Source organism: Lactuca serriola, chromosome 2 (genome assembly GCF_051521515.1).
Source record: "Lactuca serriola cultivar US96UC23 chromosome 2, Lser_US96UC23_V15, whole genome shotgun sequence".
Taxonomy (NCBI): Eukaryota; Viridiplantae; Streptophyta; class Magnoliopsida; order Asterales; family Asteraceae; genus Lactuca; species Lactuca serriola.
Genome location: NC_136409.1, coordinates 232,050,542 through 232,064,183, shown reverse-complemented (window position 1 = coordinate 232,064,183; position 13,642 = coordinate 232,050,542). Strand labels below are relative to the sequence as shown.

Sequence of the window (13,642 nt, the reverse complement as noted above, 5' to 3'; positions counted from 1 at the left end):
AAAGTACATGGCTGTAACACAAAGATGCCAAACAAAACAATGAAAGCAGGTGGCATCATTGGCGTCACTTAAAATAGTGATATTTTTGTTGCTTGCAATTAGTGCATTTCCAATCTGTAAGCCATGCTATGAGTACGAAATGAGAGATGGAAATTAAACATGCCCTTAAGGCTATATGGAGGTGTAGCATGGGCTAAAGCATTGCCACATCATATTTTTATGGACACTTAAGTATAGTATGATGATATAGAGAGGTGATGTGTTTAGAAGGTAAACAACTTTTTTTTCTTAAATCAAATAAATGTTTATTTAACTATTTTAATAAAATAAACTTTAAAAGGGTACAAGTTTCTAAGTTGGAGTTACAAGCATTTGAAGCTTAAATAGTCAAATGGTCAAATGGGGACCACCTGTGTTACTCTTCCGCTTCTCTTTCATCTCGTCAAGCAGTTAGCGAGCATAAAAGAAGCGATGGGCTTAGCGCCTGGGTAAGGAACGGTGTCGAGGACATAGCGAGGGAGTTGGCAAGCCACTCCCTGCAACCTAATACAAGACTCTATACAAAAGACACAAATGTTAGCTTTTGATAGAATAACGTTAAATATATGTTTTTGTTTTGTTTTTGTGATAATCACCGAATGTTTTAAGGAGCCCTGAGTCAGCAGTAGCGGATGTAGGCCTTGAGGAGTGGGGCACATGCCCCCAATGTCTAAAATATTTTACATATAAATATTTCAATTATTTCAAATGTTACTTGTAAAACCCTTTATGATTTTGAAAAAAAATCAAAAGTGCCCCCAACAAAAAAAATGCTAGAATTGCCACTATGAGTAAATACCATGGGTTAGGGTTAGTCTGAGTGTTCAAAACAACCTGTTTATTTGTTAACTTTACCCACATTAATATCACATGTTTCATTTCTTTACTTTGAAAAAGTACCTAGTTATAGCGTTGCACTTTTAATTTTTGAGGCATCCGTGTTATGATCGTGTACTATAATTGGGTATTCGAAGGATTTGATTGAATGCTATGTGTTGCAAAACAAGATTTTTCTATTTTTCAATGTCAAACAACAAAATATTCGTCATGGATCTTTAAAAATTGTGATCTATATTTGTAATTCTTTAACTTGGTTTTGGCTTATAGAAATCAAGACAAATCCCAAAAGAACGATATGCATGGAAAGCTTGAACATTTTTTTACTTGAGCACCTAATCATTTTAACATTCATAATTTTTTTAAATGAAACAACATTATACTAAGATAATGAACCTAAACAAACTATATATCAGTGAACAAGAAAGAAAATGTAACGCCCCATTTTCTGGTATGTAATTCAAATAAGTATTTTCATTTCTTAAGGGGTACTCGACGAGTCTGTAGCCCGACTCGTCGAGTAGAGACGGGATGATCACGCAAATTGGGTTGGCTACTCGACGAGTCCATATGTTGGGACTCGGCGAGTCCGCCTGGATGAAACCCTAATTTTAAGGGTTTGCACCCTATTTAAACACATTTATGCGCCCCAACCTCGCCTCCATCACCTTCAGAGCATTTCTTATCAAACCCTATCCTCCTTAAAGAGTGTGTGAGTGATTGTTGCCTTATGAAGGAACTTTTGGTGCATTTTGGAGCAAGTAGAAGAAGGAGAAGGTTGAAGAGTTCAAGGAAGAAGAAGTAGATCCGAAACACACTCCTTTGTGGTCATCTTTTCTGATAATAAAGTCTCCATCTTGATTATTGTCCTTATAGATCTAGTTTGTCCCCAAATGGTTGATATTAAGCTCAAAAACCCCAAATCCTTGGTGATAAAGCCTTATGACCGAGTTATACTTCAGATCTAGACCCTTATTGCATTCTAGAAGTGTAAAGTTTTAGTTGTGGTCGTGATTGAGGTCCCTCTTGAGCTTGGAACCCCATTAAGATCTTAGATTTGGCATTTGAAGCCTTTAAAGCCATGCATGCACGTAAAGTTTGCAACTTTACGTGATAAGCATGCCCTAGAAGCTTGGATCTGTGATTTGGAACCGTTGCATGGCTCAAATTAGGTCTGTATGGAAAAAGGACTGAATGGACTCGGCGATTCTCAAGGTTGACTCGGCGAGTCATATGAAGATAGCCATGGACTCGACGAGTTGGATGAGAAACTCGGCGATTCCGATGAAGATTGCCTTAGACTCGACGGGCTGTTCATACAACTCGGCGAGTCAGATGAGTTTTCCCGATTAAAGTAGAGTTTGAGGGAAATAGCTTCATTCCTTCTTAGTTACGCGTGAAGTTAGAAACTTTACGTGTTCAGATGGTCCCAGGAGCTTAGATCTGCGAGTTAGATGCTCTGGATTATATTAGAATCGATTGTATGGAATCTGCACGTTAGGACTCAGCGAGTTGTTCTTCGGACTCGACAAGTCGAGTCACGAGTCGCCCGTGTTTCTTCGATTTGTGAGTTCAGGGTGAATCAGTGAGTGGGAAAGGGACTCGGTGAGTTAAAGTCATAGTTAGTAATGGAGGGACTCGGCGAGTTCGGTCAACTGGAAGTTGACTTTGACCAGGGGTAGAATAGTCATTTTACCGTGAGGGCATTTATAAGTACCTGATCTAGTGTTTTTGGGATTTGTAACCGGACAGTTCCGAGAGGTCAACCACTTTCGAAGTTAGCATCTCAGTAGCCAGCAGTACGAGGTGAGTTTCCTTCAAGTAGGAACGGGTCTACGGCCACAATGTCGGCCCGTTTAGTTAGCAGTAGTACCGGACTTTGGTCCGATGCAGTAGTTCAGTATGCTTGATGTCTTTGTGATTCAAGCATGTCTTTGTGCTATGTGTTCCGGACTTCGGTCCGATGCAGTATGCAGTATATGTGCTTATGCTAGTCGATATGTTTATGCTATGTTATGCTCAGTCAGTTTCCGGACTTCGGTTCGATGCAGGGGACACGGTCCCGGTCAGTTTCGGATTTCGGTCCGATGCAGTTAGTTCCGGACTTTGGTCGGATGCAGGGGACACGGTCCCAGTTAGTTCCGGACTTCGGTCCGATGCAGAGGGCAAGACCCTGGTTAGTTTCGGACTTCGGTCCGATGCAGTGGGCAAGGCCCAATAGTTGTTTATGTGTTGTTGTATGGTATGTGGTAGTTTTTTTTTTTTTTTGGGGGGGGGGGGGGGGTCACTAAGCTTCGTGCTTACAATTTTCTGTTTTGGTTTCAGGTACTTCCGCTAACAAAGGGAAGAGCTCGGGATGACGACATCGCACACACCACAGCTTCAGTTTTTATCCTGGGAGTTTCTTTCAGATGCTATGACATGTTGATACAATTCTTTTGTCATGACACATCTATTATAACTTTTTTGAGATTTGTGACGTACGGTTTCATTATATATTATGGATGATTGTTAGCTTTTAGTACTATTTAAACAAAAAAATTTGGGTCGTATTTTGGGTCGTTTTAGAAAAGAAGATGGACAATTAAACCAAGACCTCACCATTTTAAATGAAGTGTTTAAATCAAGTGGGACCCTAGGGGACATCTGAATTTTGGGACAAATCTATAATTTTGATGTTGTTATTTTTGTAAAATACATTTTTATGTGTTATCATTAAACAAAATGAGTCATCTATTATTTATGTACACAATGTAACATTTGGTTGCAATCTTGAAATCATTTTAATTATGAAAAAAATCAAAGAAAATCAATAAATCAAACTCTAATCATAAATTCTAAAATTTATCAAAAATTTAACGAAAGTATTTATATCCGAAGAAAAATAAAAATTTGCTTCTAATATAAATTCTAACAAAAGTTTTTATTTTTATAAACCCACTGAAAAATAAAGAACAAACCAAACCCTAACAAACCAAATAACGGTGTCGGTGGATCCCCCATGTTGCTCATCTCTCTTGCCGAAAATTATCGTTTTACTATCTTGAATCTTGATATCTCGATGAGTCATTGGCCATCGCTTCATCCTCCTCGAGTTGACTCATTAACTGACTACTGACTATTGGTTAAGGTTAATATCTCTTATCTCTTTTAATTTCCCAAACGTGCTTGATTGCTTTGGTTAAGGTTAGTATCTCTTATCTCTTTTAATTTCGCAACCGTGCTTGATTGCTTTCTCTAGGAAAACCTAAGTGTATTTAAAGGTAACTTTTGGATATTAATCCTTGGGAATTTTACAGCCCTTGTGTTTCATATTCTCTTATCTTAATATTGATAGGCAAATTCTTGTGAAAAAGAACCGAAGTTCTTTTGGAGTTGTTTAACCTATTTATATATTATTTGTGATATGTTTCAAGAGAGATTAAACGTTTTGGTTTGATTTCGATTGAGAACAAGTATCATGAGAATATTGATTATGAAATTACAATAGATGAATTCGCTACTAAAAATGCTAGAATGTCGATGTTTATAAAATAGTAATGTGCAGACTTTTATTTTTCATTTTTTATTTTTTGAAAAGTTGTTTGTAACGGTTTGAGTTTATTACTGATGAGTGAAAACATGATATTCATATATTTGTGAGCAATTTTAAGTTTTGAATTTAGAGGTAGCAAATTTACTTAATAATATTAATTCATAAGATTTTTTTTTTATGTGGCATCACTTTGATTTTCGGGCCTGTTTAAATCTCAAATGTTAATGGTAAAAAGTTTGAGTTATCTAAAAAGAACAAATTAAGTTGTCCAGCCGATGAAACCTCCCACAAATTTAAACAAAGCAAGTCTCCATCTGTTGTTAAGCGCCAGAATTCCCAAAATTCCCAAAAACCGAGTCGCACAACCGCTTGTAGCACCATAAACCCACATCTCCTCATCGTGGTCTTCATCTTCCTGAGCGTTTCCTGCATTTTCTAGTTGGACTTGATTACTGTTGCAGTTGATCAGCAGTGGCTTACCACAGAGCTCGTTATTGCCTGCATATATGGATGGATCATTGAATGTCTGGAGCTGACTTCCTGTTGGAATTCCCCCTGATAACTTGTTGTGTGACAAATTCAGATGACTAAGAAACGTCAATAATGACATACTCTGTGGGATCATCCCTGAAAGTTGGTTTCCAGAAAGATCAAGAGACATTAACGAATGCATATCACCTATTCTATCTGGAATGTGACCTGTGAGGTGGTTGTTGGACAGGTTAAGTCCCAGCAATCCCGCAAGAAGTACAAAGTTTCCGGGTATTTCCCCAACTAGTTTATTGCTGGAAAGGTCCATGTTGATGACGTATGTCATTGTTGTTGTATACTCGAGGGGAACTCCTTTCATTCCCTGGATCAAACTCTGCTCGAACTCTCTGTAAAAATAAATACTGTAACCACCTGATTTGATCATTCCACTAAAGTTCTGGAAGCAGCCAGGTATCTTTCCTGTTAAGTTATTATGTCCAAGATCCAGAATTTGGAGTGTTGTGCATTTACACAACTCTACAGGAATTTGACCCGAGAAATTGTTCTTATGTAGTCTGAGAATTGACAGAGACGTGATCTTTTCACCAATCCATTTCGGTATGCTTCCAGAGAACCGGTTTTCACCCAAATCCAACACATTTAAACTTGTGCAATTTGCTAGAGTTTCCGGAAGTTCACCATGGAAGCTATTATTGTTTAGATGTAGCCAATACAGAGAAGAACCAAGATTGCTTAGAGAGCTCGGAATGACACCAGATAGCCGGTTGGAACTTAATATTATGACCATCAGTTGCGAAAGGTTTCCCAAGCAATCTGGAATGGACCCGGAAAGTGTATTTCTCGAAAGATCGAGAATAAATAAATCCGTAGCGTTACACACCGAATCCGGAATCGATCCGTTGAAGAGGTTGTTCTTAAGAAGCAACACTCCTAATTGTTCACCTTCATAATTTGCGAACCTTAAATCGAACGGAGCAGGACTTGAGGACTCAGTTGTTTGGTTGAATGGAAGATTTGTCAATGGACCATGGAGAAAGTTGTGGGAGAGATCGAGTATGAGAAAGATCGGGAGCTCGTGAAGCCAATCCGGAAGAGGTCCGAAAATGCTAGTTTTGGAAAGGATGAGAATTCGAATACTCCTTTGAGATTGAATCCACGGTGGAAACTCTGATTCGATTTTGCAAGATCCGAGCATAAGGTTTCTTATTTGGAAAGGAGGCTTCCAATTGGGAGGAATCTTGAAGGTCAACCCGTGGTTTGAGGTTGCAGCGAAATGTTTTAACATCGATGTGTTTGTGAAATGGGCTTCTGTGACAACACCAGATAAAGAATTGTTTGATATATCCAGAAACACGAGTTTAGAAAGTTGTCTGAAGGTATCCGGAAGAGGTCCTTGTAATAAGTTTGAGGATAAATCAAGAGACCGTAGTTCTGAGAGGTTTCCAATCCATGATGGAATCGATAACATCGAATTGGAGTTAAGATACAAAATTTCTAGTCTCGATAACTGTCTCATGGAAAATGGAATCAAACCTGTTAAGTTGTTAGAGGAAAGATCCAATTCCTGCAAACTCTTTAAGTCTCCTAGAGATTTTGGGATCCTTCCTGTCAACTGGTTGTGATCAAGATACAAGCTTGTCAAGGCTGTAAGCCTTTCTAGTGATGTCGGGATTTCACCACTACACTTGTTCCTGCTTAGATATAGTTTTTCCAGAGCAAATTGGGAGCATTCGGTTGATGGCCCTATAAGTTCCCCTTCCATATAATTGTCTGAGAGATCCAACACTTTTATCCTGCAGAGTCTCCACATCCCAGTATCTTGTATACGTTGAAATCTATTGCCCCCAAGATAGAGTTCGAGAATGCCATTCATGACAGGAATTGAAGCATTGAGGAGGTTGTATGAAAGATCAAGGACCCGTAAAGAGGTCAAGTTTTGTAAAAACAGAGGGAACTCGCCTTCGAACAAATTTGCACTAAGATCAAGTGTTTGAATGGTGGAGAGCGTGATATTTGAATTGAGATGGGTGTGACTGAAATGGGAATTAGAGAGTTGGCATCCCGACAAGCGTAAAGATTGTAAAGAAAGAACCATATGCAGCAGTACCTTGTCTAAATTTGGAGCTTCATCAATGCTCAGTCTGCTGAGATCAAGATGCTCGAGTGCCAAAAGACTCCAAAACCATGTGAAATCATCAATGACCAAGCCCCTTTCACTGAGACCAAGTTCGCGCAAATTCCACAGATTTCCGATCCAATGAGGAACGATGCCAGAAAAGCCCGTGTCAGAAAGATTCAGATATCTGAGTTGTGTCATGGATCCGATGAACTCAGGAATCGGGCTGCTACGAAATTTGATCCCACTCAAGTCCAAATAACTCAAATGAGTCAACTCAGCCAAAGACGAATCCAACTCGTTTCCCTCATCTTGCCACTGGTTGCTGCGAAAATCGATTCGGAGATCAACCCTGGTGATATGCCCGGTTGCATTGTCGCAGCCCACGTGTTCCCAGTGGCAACAATTGTTTCCATCCCATGATGATACTCGACCAGAATCCAAAGGGTCCAATGCAAGGCTGTGTTTGAATCGGAGAAGAGCTCGCCTTTCGTTTTCCAAGCAACTATTGGCTCCGGAAAAGAGGGTTGTGGTAGCACAAACGAAAAAGAGAGAAATCCCACCAACCCATAGCTTCCCCATGATTATGCTCATTCTGATTCTAATCTATTCAAGAAGACTCCATCGATGATAACCTCAAGAATTACATGGAATCCATGAAAGTCAAAATCTTCTTAGTTAGAAACTTAGAATCATCTTAGGAAAACCCTCTTTAAGTGTGTCACTCACATAGGTCCAAAATTCCAAATAACATAACGACTACAACGTGATTGAAAAAGTGCTTCGTAATTTGAAATGCAAGTTTTTCTAAATTTTTTATTTTGATTATTTTACCAACCCCAAATATTTTAAGTTATCACCTTTCGTTTTATATTTTTATTATAGAGAGCACTTTTTGTAACTTTGTCTTATATTTTTGTTTTACATATGGATTATTTTTGTGATTTTATTTGATTATATTTGAATATTTTTATACGCTGTCAATTTCTGTATTTTTTTTTTCAAACACTAGCCGTTTACCCGCGCTAAGCGACGGGCACAAATAGTTTTTTCAGAAATCAGTTTCTAGAGGCGATTAGCTCTTTTGTGCAAATAGTTTACTACATAAAACAATTATCAATAAAATTTATTACAAATACGAAATGAGTAGGAAAAAAATGAATTGCTAGGATTGTTTACAAATGTGTACAAACATATGATTAATGAATGTTTTTCTTATGAGTAGTGTCCTTTGCTGATTAGTTGCATAGTTGCCATGTTTTTTTTTATTTTAATTTTTTTTATCTTAGAACAATCTACACATGTATACATTACTTTAATCCTAAAGTCACATCTTTTTACTTGAACCCCTCTCAACTATATGTCAACTTCTAATATCGTTAGGCCAAATGCACTTTAAAGGGGGTACCGTCGCGGCAAGCTTAGTTTCATTTCAATCAACTTTCGTATTTCTAAGAACAATAATGTATTAATAAATATTTACCATTTAAATAAAAATATACAACCATTAAGTTCAAAAAGAAATACACAAATTTCAGTTATGGTCTTGCAAGTTGTTTTATTATTTTTGGATCAATAGTTTTTGAAAAGGTAAGTTGTTAGATTGGATCAATGCTATAAAAAAAATATATATCAACATTATTTGTTTTATTTATATGGTTATTTATTTATAATCTATTAATAAGTATCATATGTATCAAATTAAAATTTTGAAACCAAACAACTTATAATTGATGATTGCAATTGTGAGCCCGTGTTTCAAAAGTTAATTAATTTCCATATTAATCTAAAAAGAAATGTAATAAATAACATAACGAAATTATTAATAATATAGGTATATTTGAAACTTTTGGTACTTTTGAAAAACTTTTATCAGTTTAAATGAAACTAAAAAAATTATTTTATCCAAAAATCACTCAAACAATTAAATTTGAAACTCACAAAACGTTGGTAATATAGATGTAGAGAGTTATAGAGCGAAAAATTCATTTGAAAACATTAGCAAGCAGATACACAATAGAATCAAATGATTATGTCTAGTTATATATATTTTTTTTTTGAACTATGACAAACTATAATAAAACAAATAAAAGCCAACTTCCAACAAGTTACAAAGAGTATCAAACAAAAAGCTTTACAAGAGAAAAAAAAAACAACACTTAAGGTCAATTATGACATCACCATGCGAAATTACCAACATCAAATGAAACTCATAGCATCAGTAAGCATCATGAGAGAAAAAACACCAATATAGCAGCGAACTTTATTCTTTCCATCAAGCAAAGTTCCTCCATGTCTACAAAAAAGAACCATAGGTAGCACCGGAAAAAAAAAAATTCAAGGTTACAACTGGTTAATTCAATCAGCAATCAAGATTAAAAAAAACTTTTAAACTCCACTTTACTCCATGTGGCTGATGATTTTTTTTTTGGTTTAGGTAAAAAAGTATATATTTTTTTTTCATTTTAGTCCATATTTTAAGATTTCATTTCGGTTTAGGAAATATACGAATTAGGACTCCAAGCTTTGCAAGATGCTGATGGCGTCAAATAGCAACCAACTTTTATACCTTTGTGAATCATAGATCCATTATTTGTCTTCAACCTGAAAAACCGCTAATGGCTATATGAAGATGCAATCAACATTATGTACACACAATACAAATGCATGACCAACTCAATCGACTTGTATGACCACCTAGCGGATACAAATAACATACATACACACAGTAACAACCCCCCCCCCCCCCACACACACACACAATTATAGTTGATATATTTTTACCATTTGTCAGATTTTTATTACCTAAATACCAAAATTTGCAATCCTATTCCAAAAAAATCAAAATATCGTACACCGAAAAATTACCTGAATACATTTCAAATTATGAAATTTAACTTAATTTGCTGATGGCATTGGCTATCAAAGAGTGATTAATGGCAAGAAAAGATAGTGTTCTACCTGATCAACTGATTTATCTTGTCTAATGTTTCCAATTGCTTTTTATCAACAACAAACTTTTCTTTTTGTGGAAACTATTGGTTGCAATGCTTGGCAAATGGTTTAGCTTCCTTTCAAAGTCTAGCAAAATCAATATTATTTTGCATTTATTAAACAAAATCAAGTGGGGTTGTGGGTTAAATACAAACATCTTAAGAAAAATGAATAATAATCACATCTTCATCAATCTAGTTATGAAGGAGGGAAAACTCATTTTCTAACCTTTAGCTTCAGGAGGAGGGAAAAGTTTTTGAATATGTATAAGAAATCACCAGAAACTGTTCTTACAACTGTTAGTCAACCACAGAGTTACCATTCTTGCAGAAAACAATCATATGAAGTGTTGGCCCTAATTAAACAAACGTATGTATTATAGTAGATTAAAAACCAAATAAACAAAAGGAAAAAGATACATGATAAAAGTTTCATGTAGCAAATGAAAGACAATACCATCATCTATTTCCAATGGTGACGTCCATGTTTGTGCATGGTTGGTTGAAGGCAGCACCACTATCTTTTCTTCAAAGACCCAAAAAGAAAAAGATGGGTGAGATCTACAGGGTCAGATGAGGGATGGATAATGAGAACTTAAAATAAGATTAGGAGAAGAAAAGCTGAGATCTTACAATGAGATAGGGGTCTTCCTCTAAATCTGAAAAAAAAAAAAAAAAAAAAAAAAAAAAAAAAAAAAAAAAAAAAAATGCACCTTTAGTCAAGATCATGTTTATGTGACATTTAGATCAAAGGGGACAAAATTTAAGAATTCTCTATAGCAAAAAGTCATTAATATTATGGTTCATTAGCAATAGCTTCTTATAAGAACAACAGAATTAACCTAATAACTAAAAACAAACAAAAGCTTACAAAAAGTCGAGGCTTATCATCTTCATCTCTTATGGTCCATTTCCATCGTTGGCCTGCAATTATAATTCCATTATCAATAACATAATTTAAAAAATTAGTCAAGAATATCTATCTAACAACTAAACGGCAATTTTGATATATTATGACATAAAAAGAATAGGAAATTAGAACAAAATGCTGATAAAATACCATGTTCTCATCAAATATGAACTATCTGCTATCAAGATTATTACTGTAGCGAACATAACTTTAAAATTCAAGATCATACCCAAATACTCTCTTATCATTTAATTTATCCACAATCTGCATCCAAAGATCAAACTTTCAAAATTAAAATCAGGATTTTCTTAAACATAAAACATAGTATTTAATTATAATCCCATTGTATCTATTGATGGACCCCTGAAATATGCATTTACATAGATTAAGAGTCGAGATAAGAGAAATGAGATCTATGTATATATGTAACAAATGTGGAGACTTGTCTGATTAAGTTTATGAAGTTAAAAAAACATCACCTGAGGAGAAAAGAACAACATACTTGAGGTTAAAGTGACAATGTGAGTTGTATAGCCTGATGGTCATAAAGAGATCACTTTGCTTGTTTTGTTCAGACACTTATTATATACCTGGCATACAAATAACATACAAATTTAAAATTAGAGGAATATAAATACAAAACACCACCAGTAGAAACTTTTTTTTTTGCCATATTTAAAGCTAATGGGACCTGAATTGCATCACAATATAGGCATACAATCAAGTTGCAAGTCTGCAACCATTACACAATATATTCTTGTTAACTTAGAAACAAAACTGAACAAAAACAGATGCAAATAGAATTAATAAGATTCAATCACGATACATTACCGTTAAAAATTCAGACTTTCCTAGGATTCCAGCTCAAAAATTAGATTTAATCAAGTTTCTGTTGCAACATATACAAAACAAAATGAGCATATGTTGAGACAGGAGAGAGATACACAAAAAACTTGAAGCCCTTCTGTTTGATGTACCGTATCTAACAGCTCCATCTTAGATATCAGGGCTTTATTTGATTTTGTAGTTAACGAAGAACATGTGAAAGAAAGTAGAAGAAGAAATCAAGAAATAATCGAATCTGATAACCTCATATTTTGAGTGACGAATGCAGTCAAACAAAAAAAATGAACACCAAAACCTAACAAATCGACCTTCGTTAACCATAACCCAACAAAGAAACAGACAAAAAAAATTGGAAAAACCACTGACCGAAACCAAACTAAGACGAATTGCAGAAGAAATCGATGTAGGTTTCTGCCTAGGATTGAGAAAACGATTACTATCCATGGTGTAGAGTCAGTGACCGTTGTGGTGACGCTCGCTTCTCGGTGAAGATGACGGCGGACGAAATATGCGATGTGTTGTACCTTATGAAAGCAGGAAGAACAGATAGGTAGAAGATGTAATGGTGGTTGGGTGCGTTTAGGAAGAATTGATTTAGGATTTTAGTGAGTAATTGGATCAGCTCTTCGGTGGGAGAAGTTGGTGGAGACGATGAGAATCGGTTTGATGGCGGCTGTGTTTAGGAGATTAGGGTAACGTAGTGTAGTGTAATTCGTATTCGTGTAATGTAATACGTTGTTATATGTTTAATATTATTGTACTTGATGTAACACATGTTGTACCTCTTAATTTTTAAAAGATGAGCAATATGTTTAATAATATAGTAAAGATAAACAACACTAGATAATTTTACAAATATTATTTTATAATTTTGAAAAGATCATTTCTATAATTTTCTCCTAGGAAGTAATAACCATTAGACAATTTTAGTAGGTAAAAGTGAAAACCACACGTTTTTATTAGATAAAATTTCATACCAATAGGGCTATTTCTGTAGAAAAATTTAATATAAGGATTATTTTATATTTCTTATCAAGGTTGCAGAAAACGCTAGACGTTAGCTAGGCGGTGGACTGGGGTCTAAAGATTAATCGGTTAGACGGGGATTAATCGGGGGATTAATCGGGAACCATTAATTATTAAAAAAAATAATTCAAAAATTTATAAATCTAACTTTAATACTAAGAATATAAGTAAATAAACATAAAAGTCTAATAATAACTTAATAAGTTTAACAATCACAACCATTTATCATCCAAAATATGCATAAAAGTTTAATAATAAGTTTAACAATGACACAAAATCATTTTAAAGTTTAAAAATGAATATGACAAATCCTGTCAAGAAAATAAATGTAACTTCAACTTGTAAAATGTCAAAGTGTTGAAGTGAAGTTTTCCATGGAAGCAATGCATTAATTGAAGTTACAACATGGCTTTTCAGTCAAAGAGTCCATGTGCATATTTATACATTAATCAATGAAGCTCAATCCATGCGAATTCAAGGAGTGCAGGATCCTGCAACAAATTACTTAATATCCATAAGCTCAATCCATGCGTATATCATAGTCGTTGTATACTTGTATCAAATTCAACAAATTACTTAAAACCTATGTCTGTATGGATTCCCTAATGAGCAATGGGAAGTGAATTTGCCTGCTGAAGAGGTCCCACCAGAGCTTCCGGAACCTGTACTTGGGATTAACTTTGCTAGAACCAAACGATGGTTCTTGATAACTTCACACCATAAAGAACCGAAAACTAGAACCAAACCACCTACATCTTCAATCCATGGTTCTTGATAACTTCACGAATGATCAAAGGACCAGAATTTTAGTCAAGAAATTACCAGAATCCAAATACCCTTCACTCAAG

At 35.3% G+C, this 13,642-nt stretch overlaps 1 long non-coding RNA gene across 19 annotated transcripts; it reads right to left on the bottom strand.

The window, feature by feature from the left end:
• Positions 1-9,097: 9,097 nt before the first annotated feature.
• On the bottom strand, positions 9,098-12,458 carry LOC145088862 (uncharacterized). 19 transcript variants are annotated; one of them, XR_013701259.1, is made up of 6 exons: positions 12,135-12,458; positions 11,754-11,811; positions 11,614-11,655; positions 10,884-11,512; positions 10,646-10,671; positions 9,098-10,538 (listed from the first exon to the last, which is right to left on the bottom strand). It is a non-coding gene; the product is annotated as an uncharacterized LOC145088862 (long non-coding RNA). The 19 variants fall into 19 exon arrangements; XR_013701268.1 differs by having other exon boundaries at positions 10,884-10,936; positions 11,073-11,186; positions 11,402-12,458; XR_013701266.1 differs by having other exon boundaries at positions 10,884-10,936; positions 11,152-11,186; positions 11,402-12,458.
• Positions 12,459-13,642: the final 1,184 nt, after the last annotated feature.